We start from the raw sequence: 15,665 nt of genomic DNA on the forward strand, positions 1-15,665 counted from the left end.
TATAATCATTGATATCGCTATTATTTATACCACATATACCATTAATAAGAATTAAATTAATATTTCGAACCAGAATGAAGAATTTACATTTGAATCACATTTCGTAAGCAGAAGTTAATCCGGAGAAGCCTCTGATGAAATAAATTTGAAGAAATATTGCTAAACGACCAGTTCTCGAACCTATATTTACAAATGTTTCTGCCTGCTTTTTCACGAATTCCACCGATTAATTAAGCGTTGTACCTGCTATTTTGATACAGTCAGTGTTTCAAAGCGAGCAGAATGGCGCGAGAAAATTATACGCGGCACGATGTTAATTAGTAGAAGAAGCTTCGAACGAACGTTTTGCTCGTTACCTACTAGAGGATCGACGCGATTAAAATCTTATCGGTGGACAAGAAACGCGAGTACCTGTAGAGATCATTAACTGTTGTACAGTGGCAACCTTAATCCTCTTAATTTCCATAAACGGTGCTCTAAATTCCACGGAAAAAGGACAAAAATATTACAAGCCAGAAAATTACACGGAATTACGTACGAGATTGTACGAAATTGCTTTCATTACGGCGACACTGTACGAGGATATTTATTTCTGAGAAACGATGCACCCGTTTCCTTTCAGTCGGAAATTAATGAACTAAATAAGGCGACAGAAGGCAACTAGCAATATTGTGCAATGCAGAAAACATGGATTATTAATTGCGTATAAGATCATTAACGAAGCATATGTTGTAAAGATAATTAATGGTAAGTATTCATACGTTCATTATTTATTGTCGATCATTTGCATACTTTATTTTTTAAGACGCTTCGTTGACAGACGATACGATTTCTCGTGAGATAAAAATTTCGTTGAATCGTTTGAAAAAAAGGCAAAAGAGTTTATCGGGAGGAACGATTTTATATATTTGAAACGAAATTTATAGATACAAGCGGGATGTTTTATTTCCTAACCATAATTTCCTGTCATCATAAACTAATTAATTATATAATGAAATTCTGATATAGGAATATATCAGAGAATATCGAATAAAGATTACTGTTTGTTAATTGTTCTAGATTTGATAAACTGCGATTTCTAAAAATCCTATTTTAAACAGCTCCGTTTTTAGATAAATTCTGAATGATATTTTAAAGTAACAACGAGAGAACCGATAGATTATTATTAATGGAATATTTTCTGCCCATAGTTCTGAATCAATAGTGCGAAAATAGAGAGAGAAAAAAGTAGAACACGGCCGAAAAATAGAAAAATAATTACAGTAGATTTAATAGCGTTCGTTGCATTTTCCGCGAAATAAACGTGTTTATCGCGGCATTCTGCTTAAAATATCTATCAAAGACCCGGCCAAAGCGGATAGAATTTATGATGCTATAAACGACTGTAAATTTCTACGATTCGTCCTATTTTATCGCTGGATGTTCGAAATCGTAAGGAAATGCTATTTCCTGATAACAGCGTTTAATTATTTATGACGAATATTTAACGCGAAACACGCGGCATTCCAGCATCTGTGATTTACTTACTCGCATGAATTCAAGTTGCGTGCAAATAAAACGCGCGAATTATTTGAATCGCAATAACTACATACTTCCCGAAGGAATACGGTCGAATGAAAAATGTCCCTTATAAGAAAAAATTACAATGGAAAAGTAGAATCTAGCTATTGGATGAAAGAGAAAAAGAAAACATCTTCGTTAATGCGACCCATCTAGCAGGTGAAATAATTCTCCGCCTAAATTTCATTTACTCGATCGTATTCTCAAAATTATAATAATTTCGGGGGAAAAAAGTAATTTTTTAAATATATATACAATAAACATCCACAGTGTCTAATCAGAACGCGCGAACGATGAAAATCCGCGCGGGGTCGAAATTCTGGTGGGCGAAGAGCGCGTGGAACGCGTTGGCGATAAATCTGACGGCGATCTCGACGCGGAATATTTTATTCGCGTAACGCCTCGCGTTAACAACTCATCGAGCGATATTACTCGCGCCATTCGAGATTACCGGTGCCAATAACCCTGCAGTCTGATCTATGCTCGGTTCGGACGTCACCATAGTCGCGAGAAGAGTAGGCTCGGCTGGTCGCGCGTATTCGCTCAAGAGTAAGCCCGTTTATTGTCGTGGACGGTGCAACGCGACCAACATAGCTCCGCTTAGCCGTGGTCCAACAATGAAACGCCGCCCGGGAAAAATGATCGTCGTCGTCGTCGTGGAGACGCGGAGGCAGGTCCGATGGGTTTCTTCGCGCGCCGCTTAACGACGATTTCGATCGTTTACGACTTTAATAATTTAGGCGCGGCCAGCCTCGCGAAGCTCGACACGTTTTCGCTCGTAAACCGCGCGACTAAATCCGTATTTATGGGGAAGAAGAGGTAGTCCGGCAACCGGGGCCTGTCTCCTTCATCCTTCGCCTCTTTCCTTCTTCCACACTTTGCTGCCACGTCTCGGTCTTTCCTGTCTCTTTCTTACTCTCCTCTCGAATCTGTATTTCTTTCTTCGTGATACGGGACTGGCTTGGAGTCTCGCGAGGAATCATTTCCATTCGAAAATTTGTCCCGATGTCGCTCCGTAAGTTCAGTACAGATTATCGGTTCCGAGCGTACGATCGAGGGTAGTTATGGTTTGTGGCCGACACTCAGAATATAATTTTTCGTTGAAATTTTCCGTATTATTTTTGTGTCTTTTTTAACGACGTTTGTTGTACGTTTTTTAAACAGAAGACATCTTTATCAAGAGAGATTGTTATTTATTAAGAGAAATTTCGGATTAATCCAATTCGGATTAACGTCATGATATAGCGGTTTACGAAATATTTGAACACGCGTCGAATCTTTTTACGAATGTATTATAAACAATCTTAAGGATAGGTGGTTATTTAAATGTAGAATGCATCGGTTTGATTTTCACTCGTAATTTGTTTCGTACCTACAGATTCAATTATCCAAACCAAAGCAGCAACAAATCTTTCGAAAAGAAGATTATCCCCGACGATCGAAATAGCCATAGATATAATTTATAAGTTAATTGGTTAAAATAAAACCGATCAGCTCATAACTAAAGCCAACTCCCGAGGCTCGTATCATTTTGAAAGGAATGTAACGTTACACCGCGACATTTATAAATTTCAAAAGGCGCTGCCTCGTTAGTTAAATGAAAGTCCGTACAGGTTGGATAATACGTGCATGTCATAAAGACCCCGTGCGCTCGGTCGTGAGACATTTTATATTATCTTTATATTTGCTGTTCACGACTTACCGAGGACGCAGACAGTAGAACTCATCTACGCTTCTTCCGCTCCCTTATATCCTGTAACAGAAAAATACGAGCATACGTTGAACACCATGTGCACCAATACAACCATGGAAAATACACACGAACACACGCTTGTAACGTGAAAAACATAACAAACCCTGGGAACATTAATGCTCATATCGCGCAGGTGTGAAATTCACCGACTGGATTATGACGCTCCGAAGCTTAAACGCGTCGCCGATCATCCGGCGAGATTCTCGCGCGATAAGCGCAACATCCTGCGCAAAAATTGTTCGCGGAAATGCTTGCTGCAGGCGAACGATCATCGCCCAGTGATATACATTGTACCTTGCATACGTTTAGAGTGACGAGATTATAGTTAGATGGATCGAAATAATGCGTTCGATACCTTGGGCCTGCACTTTCGTTGCAATTTTTAACGAAGTTCGAGGTAATTGATTTGCATATGACCATTAATTCTTTGTCTTATGATGGAAATACGTAAATTTTCCAATTGAAATAGAAGACTTCGAAAGTGTAAATTTTTATGTGTCACAAAATCGTAGAAACGTGATTTAAGAAATGTTCTGTATCACTGTTTTGTAGCTTTTATTTCGAAGATTCATTGTCAAATTCATTTACACGTTTGTAGTGTGAAGAAATATTAATAAGTAGTACGAATAATTATTATATTTTTACGTTGCAAATAAATCTGCAATAGCAAAAGGTCGCAAAACTTACGAAGCATTAAAATCTCTTCACTACAGGGTTAAAAATAACATTTTCAAAATGTAAAAGGAACAAAGAGCTAACTCGCTGATTCAAACTCGCAATTTCACAGGTTTGAAAAATTCCGAGCGCTTTCACATCCGGCGAACGGTCGACGCGCGTCGCCAGAAACGATTCATCGGAATCGTAATGAGTTTCGTTCCCCGAGGGGTCTAATTAAAAAAACAATTATCAATCAGCCTAACAATACCACGTGTCCCACATTAGCAAACACCGCCTCGCCGTCCACAACGCGTTCACAATGCGTTCGCCACGAAACAATGTGGCTACGAAGAAGGGACGCGTTTCTCGAAATGCTCACCTCGAGGTATCCTCGAGGAAGAACAATACGACGAAACGGCACCGGCTGATCAGCATAATTTCGTGCGTTCGACCGAGTGCAAAGACAAAAGAAGATCGAGAAGCAAACCCAACGAAGGAAGAAACGACACGAGGCAAGACGAGGCGAGACGAAAGGAAACGAAACAAAGTGGAAGTGTGACCAGCATGGTGTGCAGGTACAATTAAAGCGACATTAATTAATTGTTAGCGCAACAATGCATCTGTGTCGGAGGCAGGGACGTAGGTAGAAGAGGGGCCTCGAGGGCCTTCATAAATTTACATGTCTTTCGCCGCGAGAATCATTTTTTACAGCCGTTAGGAGAGTGTCCACGGTTGGTGTGCGTGCGGAGAGAAGCGGCGGACCTACAGCAACGTCTCGGCTATATTACGGGTCCCCATGGTGTTGCTCATAATAACCATCGATGTCTCTCCGCGGGCATGGAACCAGCCTCGAGCTTCGATCTTGTTATCCGTCTCCGGTACTCCAATCGAAATGTCTCGATCGACTTTGGGTTACGATTATTCCCTTTTCTCTCGTGTTTTCTTGGAATTTTCCAAGGATTTTTTAAGTTAAATTCGTCTTGAGTAAATTTTGTGAAGAAACTGGTTCGATGGAAGAGAAAATGACAGGTATGATACAATCTCAAACAATCTCGAACTGACAGTGTTGGGTTAAAGATATTTGTCCTACTATTGCATTCCAAGGTGTAATAAAACGATGGAATTAGCTTTCTTACTTTTTGCTTTTAGTATAGTTAGGTAGATTATCCTACGTATTTCTATCATAAAATGGCAGCTTAGAGAAGTTTGCAGATTAATTTCGAGAAACTTCTTTGATCTCTGATTCAGTAACGAAAGCTGATGAGTCCGAAGGTGTATTATTTTATCTTACTGTATTGATGTAAAAATATTTGCGCAGCTTCGTGTATTGTTCTTCGTCCAAAATTAAATGGTCGCTTAAGGTCAAATTCGTCATCGTGAGGGATGTAATGTATAGCTGACCTCCTTCTTTATAGTCTTGCTATTCGCTGCAAACTGTATGCTTACGGTGTTTATTATTCTCCAATAAGATAGTAGACTAATGAATAAATGAGCTACGTACCTACGTATAATGATATCTCGTCTGATAAATTGGTATGATTGCTTTGTTGCAATTTCAAATTGTTGCAAGAAAATCGAATCTTTTTATTTGTATAGAATAAATTGGTGACAAATGCTTATATACGTAAAAGAAACACAGAAATATGCACATAGCCAAAAAGATTCCATTCTTCCAGTTTATGAATGTTAATGTGCATTTAACAAAATCGGTAATCATTTTCCTTCGACAAGAATATCTGTGAATTTTCTTCACAATTGGAGAACCAAGTGTTAATTTAATGGATTTATGCCGTAACTAGTTCCTGTAGTTTTCATAATAAATCGTTATCTATCCCTGACCTTCATAAAGACTTCGATAATAAACGTATCCTAATCGTAAATATACGTTACTGCTTTAAACACTACACTAATATTAATGCGTGACATAAAAGACAATTCGTAAGAAAAGGAATAATATTCCTTAATAATTCCTTAATGTGTCGTGTCATTCGTTGCAACAAAAATTTACGAAACCACATTCTTCATGAAAAACGATATCTATAATCGGTATTCTTCCTCGAAACATACCAGTGATCTAATTACAAAAGTAACGTTCAAGAGCAATCGAAATCGATATCAGCATAGAGAACAATCCCATGTCTTATTAATTCCAATTTTCTTTTAGGAGATCGCGATAATCAGCACTGGTAAAACTCGTTGTAATGATCGGACAAAGCTTCTGGACGCACTCTATTTTTCGCATAATAAATGTGATTTGCACGTTGGCCAGATCTTCGGTTACCGATGGAAAGGATGGTGGAGGGTAGGGCAAGCGTGGTTATTTTCGTCAATAGAGGCGTCGTTCGTTGAAAATTCAAAAAATTTCGCATAATGCCCTCTCGGCGAAGCACCGTATTAAAAGAGATACGCGATCGTAATGTGAGACCGAGAGACGTGGGTGGTTCGTTGCACGAGGGCCGATACCGTGGTTATTTTTAATGTTGCCTCCGAGCGTGATCACGGACAGACAGAGAAAAAGAACGTTCTCTTATAATCGATACAGGTGCTACCGAAATTAATTCGACGCTGTTCGATCGAACGCGATAAGGGCTCTGCAGCGTTGATTCTGGACGAGCCGAACCGGCGATATTAATTTGTCAGCTGCGATATACATACAAGTACGTACGACGCTTGGTTCAACATGTACGATATCAAACAGGTAGTTTTTTTAGCGATAACTCTTTTAGTTGGGTTATCTGTCGTGTATGCACTGGCTATTATCGAACACGTAACACACCTCATCCGTAATAATCGGTCGAGGTTAAAGGCGTTACCATATTTCGAATAATACGTTTTCGAGTCTGGCCAAAGTATTCGATGTTTTAATATTCCACAAGTAATATTTAGTATTTTATTAAAATCTGTACTATTTCGTTTCTAAAAGTTTCACTTCTCTAAATGGCTATTCCTAACGCGTTCATTGCGATACACCGGATATCGATTAACGCTTCGTCAATGAAGAATTCTCTCGCTTTCTTCTATTTTCTATTCCAAAAATATAAAAGCCTTTAAAATGCGAAAAGGATCGTATGCTCGGAATCAAAATCAGCGTCACAAGCTTTCTACCTATATTCACCACACAACGTTTTTAACATTGCACCCTAAATCACAGTTGCAATCGATTCCTACCACACCATAGTTCACGATCACCGTTCTTGTATTATACATCCAAGCAATCGAACGTGTCACGAACTTCCCAAATCGTTGAAAAGCTCGTTACAACGTTACACAGGCCTATTGCAGAGGCGAGTTCGCGAGACGTACAAGAGAACACGGTGTCTTCCCTTTCAAAACAATGTCCTGGCCAGATCCGGGCGGAGGTAACGTCTTGTCCTTCCTGGCCAATAAAAAGCCGCGCGAGCGACATGTTAGTAGCAACGCTTTTATTACCGCCTTTACGATGCTTTTCGGCCCTCGTCCGGTTGTTCGTCGTTGATCCACGAATCACCGATTCGCCGCTACGAAAAAGCTTCGTTCCGGAATTTCGACCAGGTCCTTCCCCCGCTTCGTTCCTCCACCACCTACCGCCAGGCCATCGGGGCATATTTTATTTACGATGTCCTGCATTATCATCGGGCGGACGCGCGCGCCATTGTGGCCTACGTGCGCGCGTTATTGCGGGGAGAGAGAAACACATAGAGAGAAATTTATGCGTGGGCGAAACGAGCAACCGAACCGCACAAAGTGGACGTATCTCGCCTCGCCTCGAATTAATAAACAGCAACAAATGACCGCCTACGTCCGCCCCTTTCTCCGTCACCGATTTCATCGTTCTGGTAGTCGATCCGTAAAAGATTCCTCTCTCCTCGCCTTCCCTCATAGTCCGTCTATCTCTGTTTCTCTTTCGCGAGATGCAACGTCCACTCGAGAGGCGACCCTCCTTTTCCGTCATCCTAGCGCCTTCCTCCTCGTTCTTACCCGATCGTGGACCGCCCGCGGTGTCCCTCCCGGAGGCTGCTGAATCCTCCGTGGATCATTTGCCCCACGATCGTTACCGATCTCTGAATTCGTCCTGCTCGAAACTTTTCGAGAAATGATTTTTTGTTTTCCTTTCTTCTTGTTTCTTCGTTTTTTTTTCTTTTTTTCTTCTTAATTTAGTCGGTAATGATCGCGGGTGTGCTCGAATGGTTGGAGATTCGATCGTTGACGAGCTGAATTCGTGAAGATTCTAAAGATTCTTTAGGCTTTCGAGTTTTGGTAATAATGTTTGCGTTATCCTTCGCTTCCTTTTGTAGATTGGAAATAAGAGTACGTTTTAAGGCTGTGGTAGTTTCGTTGTGCCGACAATGAATACTTGGAAGATAACGATCACGTAAAATAGAATGCATTAGTAATGTAGAACATGTGTGGCGATTACTGTGTCAGAATAGCTAATAATATCTAAGCAGTAACGCTAAAATATGTTGCCTCTGATGATAAGTAACTTTTATATAAAACTTTTTAAAGTTGGAAAAATATGCCACGCACGTACTGTAACTTCGTGTTTTTTAATTTACGCGGTGAATTATTCAACGAGGAAATCGTATGTGATAAAAGTTGAACTAACCATCTACAAATTGTTATCTGTAAATATTACGAATTCTATAGAGGATAAAGAAGTTGCAGAAAACTTCTCGAGTCTGCTAGTTCTATCTCAGTCGCGTATTAATGTGTCGTACCTGTGGCGTAATCAAGATGAGACCTAACGATCTCGTAACTCTGAAAGAATTACAACATGTACGACAGGGATTGAATAAATTCCAGAAATTCCAAGCAACCGAGTTTTATAACAAAGCCAACACTCGCACGAGAAACGAGACACATATTCGAAACAACCACTAACCAAACCATTGAGAACAATTAAACACGAAAGCGTTCCGTTTATTTTCATTTCGCCGTGGAAGCTTAAAGAAAAACGCGCGTTTCACTTGCACGAACTGTTCCACGAAAAAAAATCAGGGACAAATAAATCCGCAAAGCTTCGAAAATCTATTATTACACAGCCGTGCAAACTTGTACGAGTATGCCAAAAACAATAACGAAGCACCGAACACAAATATTGTCGTCGAAACTGTGTTAATCCGTCAGATTAAATTACTCAACCGTTTTGATTTATCGATTATGTTCCTGTCGTGTTCTACTCGTCTGTTAGTGAAGTACACATACTTCAGCATATTTTCATATCGTTATTTCCACAATTCCATTTCCTAATTCTTCGTTTTAGTAAAATAAAAAATAACGCGGAGAACGCGACTAATGCCCTTCCCCTTCGATTATCCTAGGTATAATAAATACACTTCAATTTTATTACGAAACAAAAAATATTTCCCACACGATTGTTACAGCGAAAGACAAACTCTCGATAATTCGAAAATACGAAGATACATAAAAAGGTGAAACTATAGATACACGCCAACAGAAAGATAAACAGAAAGACGGGAACTATGAGCAATTGAAAAAGGTGAAAGGCACTCGTTGTTCTTCTATCGAAATCCAACATCGAAGGGCAACTGCCTCGAGGCATTTCCCTTTGTGGGACACGGAGGACGTGGGCACACGCACGGCACTGAATAATTAACTCCGCTTTGCCGGCGCCGGTTTTATCGTAATTATCGCTGCGCGCCGTAGCTGGTTGCCGCCAGTGGCGGACCAGGATCGATCGTAGATCGCGAAAATGATCGACGCGAACGCGCAGAGGTGTGCCGCGCGCGTTTTCTCTGCCGTGATCGTTCGCCACAGCGAATAAAACGAGTCTCGCGTTTGCCTGGTTACTTCAACTATCGCGCCGACCGTATCGTCTGGGTTTCGCGGGCTCTTTGTTTCCTGAAAAGGACTAATGATCATCGGTTGGCCTTCGAAATGCTGCGTGCCAGTCCGTTTAGAGAGATCGTAGCGAAGACGCGTGGAAATTTTCGTGGCGCCATCAAAGATTTCGTAAAAATAATCATGCGCAGCCTTCGCGCCAACGCGACGAATATTTAGCCAACGTTTCGACGTCCACTACTCTCTACTTCGCAGAAGAATCGTCAGTGGAAGAAAAAAAAAAGAAAAATACAGATTCACGATTGTTTTAATTTTAGAAGAAGCGAATTGCACCGAGTATAACTACCTACGCAGTTCGACACGATCTGCATCGAATTCTTCAGATATTTTTAGATCGAACTTTGTTATACATGTTTCCAATGAAATTCGCGTTACTTTTGCGCCGATTCATCGAGTTCTATCTATCTGTAGCTCTAATGTGAATACTCTATTGCGCAATCTCGTGATACGTTATGGAAAGACTTGTTTAAAGATCGAATAGTATTAATAGCAACAACCATTTTGTGAAATAAAAATATTTAATTAAAAGGAGGATCTTCGAATATTACATTTGTCTAGCTTCGTGACACCTATCTTTGTGACGCGTATCTTATTCGATTTAGAAAAACCATTCGTTCGATACTTAATTCGTCGTAAATCTGGAGAACGATCGAATCGAGTCGAGAATCGACAATTATCTAAAGGAGATTCTTCGATCGCCTTCTATCTTGACGATCGTTTTCCCGCGTGCAAGCGATATTATGAAATTTTCCAGCGATAATATACGAACAATCACGTGGAAGTGTCTGTTAGAGGGCTGATTTGCATCGGTAATTACTACAGCAAGCCATTAATAATTAATTAATGAGAGAATCTGACGCGTGACGCAATCGTCGCGCAGACGCGACTTTTAATTGATCGACGATTAATCACGCTCCTTAATCGTCTTTTTCCCTATCGGTTCCGCGTCTTCTTTTTCCTTTGCCCCCTCCTTACCCGCTGCTGTGACTGTGTAATTACCACCGAATCGACGCCCGTCACGGAACGCGTCTCTAATAGTTGGCTGGAATTTGTTCTTTTAAACGCTGCCGCGCGCAACACCGACGGAAACTCGTAACAAGATTGATAGAATACTTTCTCGTGATGCTTTCTGGTAGCTGGTACCGCCGCTCCGGACGAATGATGAATTAATGAGCCAACGAGTGTACACACCGTTCCTTGAAATTGTTTAATTCAATAGAAGGCTGGCTGATTTAGTGCTAGATTTCCTCGTTCGTTCTTTCGACAGAGGAAATGTCAACGAAACTGCCTTTTGATTTTAGAAATGAGTTTCAAGCTGATCGAAGGTGTTGTGTAATTTTGTATTAGCTTGTGACAGTTGAGATGCAATCGTTGATGAAAGATTTTCTTTACCGAATGTCATTGACTAATCTGTTTATTTCCTGGTATCTTTGCATTATTTGTTACTTATACAGCAAGTAGTCAGATTATTGCGACGATGGTTACGAAATTGGCAATTATTTGAGAAAAAAACTGAGAAATGTATTTAAATTGAAGAGTTCTTCGTTATAAAAAGTGTTTTAGAGTTTATATAAATTATTACAAATTTTAAAGTGTGGATTCTGCGATTTTTTCGTTACATCGTAATCATCTGATCATCCATCGTAATAAAATGAACGTGTAATAAATTAAATAGGGGGCTGTTGTTGTTCGTTTAACGACGAAAATAGTAGAAGAATGTAAATTAATTGTAGAGCTGTTCGTTAAATACAATACCGCGCAGAGTAAAGATCGAACTGAAAGTAATATGTATGTATTAGACGTTACGTTTGCAATTAAATTACATGGATGCTCCTTTAATTACATGTCTGGCAATTACTGCAAAATAGGAATAAGAAGTTTGTATTAATAGTTTCGGTGACGTAATTGAAACAGTAAAAAAGCGGCAATTATTCTTTGTATCCTTCGTCTGACATTTCAATCACATTCTCTGAACAACTAAAATACATCGATCGAGCCCCAACTACCAATATCGTAAACACGTTGCATAAGTTAAAACCATTTAATCGCGTTACGAGTTTTAATTAAGAATCGTTAGAATTCATACCACGCGTCAAATTACACGGTTTTAAAATAATATCGAATCGTATTGATCGATCTAATAAGTTGGCTGGTACCATCTTTGTCATAGAAAACGCGTCTATACCAGTTTTAACGTATAACATTCTTAACACGTATATTTCGATCGTAAAAATTGCACGAATCTTCTTTAAGGAGTAAATTCACTGGAGAGATTCCAACTAAAAATTCCTGAGAACTTTTTACTAAAATAAACGCTGAGAACTAGCCATCGATTCGATTAATTTTTAAACGAACTACATACTTTCATAGGTTTGAAGAGACAAACGCTGCAAACATCTCGACCGAATGTACGAATAAAATAAGAAGAAAAAATGTGTCAATCCTAATGAACCGTGTAAAAGCAATTAACAGTACCAAAAGAGATTTATAGAGGAGCGGCTCCAATAAATATCGATAATTACACCGCTAATTCCGCTCGAAAGCGACCGAAGATTTATGCGATCCTAGGATTTCGTAAATGTACCTGGTACCGAAATCGCCGCATTTTTACGACTTTCCCGAATCGGTGTCCATAAAGCGATCAGACTTGCCCCGGAACGTGTCGAACGTTTTCTCGTTTAACGCGTCTAGGAGCGCCGCGACGTCGTTGCAGCCAGCCAGAGAGAGAGACTTATTAGTTCAAGGTTGCTAAGGTAATTCCGTGGCTGACTTCACGCTGCGTGGATCGTCGCTGCCGGAACACCAGGCCGCGATCTTCCGTTCGAGTAACGGTTACACGATCGAAGACGGAAGCTTGGTGATTAATGATCGAGAGGATCGTATTAATTTCGCAGTCGATAACCGTGCGACTCGCGAAGGATGAAGGCGATAATTGTTTGAAATTACTTGGATGTCTGTGACGTGACCTCGTAGCGTGAATTTTCGTTTTATACATAATCATGCCTATTCGATGGTCACGCTATTAAGATATCTCGTTGAAGAAATTTACATTTTTCGGAGGAGAAAAATTGCAAGGTGATCAGCGGAATTTAAGAAACAGAACTCGAGTCGTCGTGAACTTGATTGGGGAATGAAATATGGCAGCGAAGACTACGAACATCGAGGTGTAAAACTGACAGCGAATCTCTTTGTGATAAATTGAATGGATGTGTAATTATACGGATATCGTTTTGGAAGGGAGAATCTCTATGCTTCTAAAGTAGTGAATAACATTTAACGTTTAATTGGATTAAGCACTCAAGAATGATATTAAGTGGATTAACGAACGAAGAACGTTAAAACATCTCTTGAAACAGAGTCATAAAATATTCACCGAAATGTGTTCGTACAAGGTTAACGTCCAAACGAATCACACGCTGAATGATAAAAATAGCAACTTTATAAAATCCAGGGACAAAACACAGCCTCGATAACTGTTTCGCTACTATTTTCTTCAGTTTCTACGACTACTTTTTCATCAGCTGAGAAATAAACATACCACGAAAAGAAATGGAACAAAGAAATCTATATTCTTTACGGAGATCACAGCCATAAAATCAATCAACTCACTCGTCAATTAACTACCTCGAAATTGACCCACGTCTGCTACTACCTCCGATCAAGTAAACCGTTCTTGGTAGCACGTACCATCGTCAGAATCATCGTATAGTTTGTTGAAAAACGCGAACCACGCACTGTATACGTAATGTATATTTTTAATGAAAGAAAAAGAACGCCTACATTGTTTTAGGAAGGGACAAGCGTGGCTCTTACTCTTGAAATCAGGGATGCATCCGAACGGAAGGATTCCTCTTGCCGGGCGTATCGCGGGAGGGCGTCGTTGTTTCGGCTCGAGCACGTTTTCACTGTGAGAGCTGTCCAAATGGTCGCGCGCGCTTTTTCACGCGAAGCAGAAAGAAGCGCACACCGGACGTTCGAGGGATCGAGAGATCGGTGGAAAAAATCGTGACGAAATAAGGAAACGAGCGTGGTGGCGCTGCCGTCGGCGGCGACGACGACGACGACGTACCACGACGACGGCGACGGCCACGACGACGACGACGACGAGGACGAGGACGACGACGACGACGAGAGAGGCGTCTCTCGCGCGACACACACACGTGGTGGGGGCGTCTGCGGCCGCTACGACAGAACTAAGGGGTTGTTTGCCCCGCTGGGGGGTCTCGAACGGCTCCGCCACCCCACCAGCCTTACTATTTTGCATAGGGCCTGCGCGTCGAAGGCGGCACACACCGCCACCCACCCTCTTATTCTGACTTGCAGCGACGCTCTATCTCCTCGAGAAACCCCTCTCCACCCCCGACCTGGCTGCTTTCGCACGAGGGGTACACTTCGATTTGTCGAATCCGCGTTCCGCGGCTCTCTAGCTTTCGTTCGCAAGAAAAAGAGAAAGAGAGAGATGACAGAGTGAGAGAGGAAGAGAGAGAGAGAGAGAGAGAGAGTGAGAGAGAGAATCTCGGTACGTTGCTTCGCCCTCCATCCAAATAACCACCCTTCTTCTTCTCCTTTCTTTGGCTTTCTCTTTTTCACCCTCGCTTTTCCCGAATCCCCTCTTGTCTTCTCTCTAGTCCGGCCTTCTTCGTTTCCCTCTCGTATATTTCTGTCTTTTTTTCACCATTTCTACTCGCCGGCTGTTCCTCGGGCTTCTTCTTATTTATCTCGTTGCGCCGGCACAACCTCGTCTCGGTCATTTCCACCATGGAAACGAAGATCGAGCCGAGGAAATCTTTGACCTCGAGGAGCGTACTCTGCACGCTCGCGGAGAGCGGTCCGCTCGTAAATTGGAGATTGCGAGGTCGTTACTTCCCGCGGAGCGTCTGTTAAGATCGCCGGAGGGTGAGTGTTTGTCTTGCGAATATGAGATTAAGTCGAGCCCAGGGGCCTCGCGGTGGAGGAATATTGAATCGGTGATAGCTCCTAATGGGATTGAAGGCAATGAATATAAAATAGGACGCCTCTTTGTGTGTCGTCCCCGGTTAATTATCCACGGGAAACTGATGGCGTGGACAGCCTCGCGCGATCGAGAAAACGAACTGAAATCGATCCTGCGTTCAGGAACGTAGAAACCAAATAATTTCAAAGTTAAGTAGGAAACTTTTAAATCGGCAACCGATTAAAACATTGTACCTCTTGGAAAGTATCTTTCCGAATTCAAGTTCTGAGCCGAGTTTGTATAACTTTATTACTATCGAGCAATATAGAAGATATCAAACGACTTCGACGTAGAGATTTCAAGATTAACACCGGGCAGAAAAAAAATTACACGTTCCAAAGCTACGTATCGACGACCACGATATCGATTCACGAGCTTTCTCGCTCTGCTGTAACCGCTGCACATAAACTATATTCACGATCTCGTAATACTCTCTCTCTCTCTATCCCCCGCTATGCCAAGAACCCAAACACGTACGACGCGTATCAAAAACTCCAAACTTTCCCCTAATGGCTCCCTCTTCCACGCCCATTAAACTCGACTATCCTCCTAAAACAATCAATCTCCGACTCTCGTACAGTGATTCTTCAAAGACCGATATTCCTATCACCAATTTACAATCCGCAGTTCTAATTTATCTCGCCAGACGGACGAGCCTGTCTGTGACGGAAATGAAGTCACAATGCAGCGGATAGCCAATCAACGGTTACGGTTTGCGGCAAAGGGTTGCTGTTCAAGGGTTGGCCAAAAGCTAGTTAACGCCTCCGTGTAATTAAGCAAAGCAACAGCGTGCCGTGCACGGAGATAGGTCCATGCTCCACCCAGACTCCGACGAGTGAGGACAAGAGTGGTTGAACCCTC

General features: G+C 41.4%; 1 protein-coding gene across 10 annotated transcripts in view; it reads right to left on the bottom strand.

Moving 5' to 3' along the window:
* LOC126917450 (zinc finger homeobox protein 3) overlaps positions 1-15,665 on the bottom strand; it is a 456,710-nt gene that overhangs the window by 311,121 nt on the left and 129,924 nt on the right. For 9 of the 10 annotated variants that reach the window (XM_050724298.1, XM_050724301.1, XM_050724296.1 and 6 more), the window contains one exon: positions 3,263-3,313. The gene's annotated coding sequence lies outside the window, so the exon portion shown is untranslated. Of the gene's footprint in view, positions 1-3,262; positions 3,314-13,591; positions 13,611-15,665 lie in introns of those variants that run through there. The other variant, XM_050724299.1, reaches the window with a different exon arrangement.

Source organism: Bombus affinis, chromosome 6 (assembly GCF_024516045.1).
Source record: "Bombus affinis isolate iyBomAffi1 chromosome 6, iyBomAffi1.2, whole genome shotgun sequence".
Lineage (NCBI taxonomy): Eukaryota > Metazoa > Arthropoda > Insecta > Hymenoptera > Apidae > Bombus > Bombus affinis.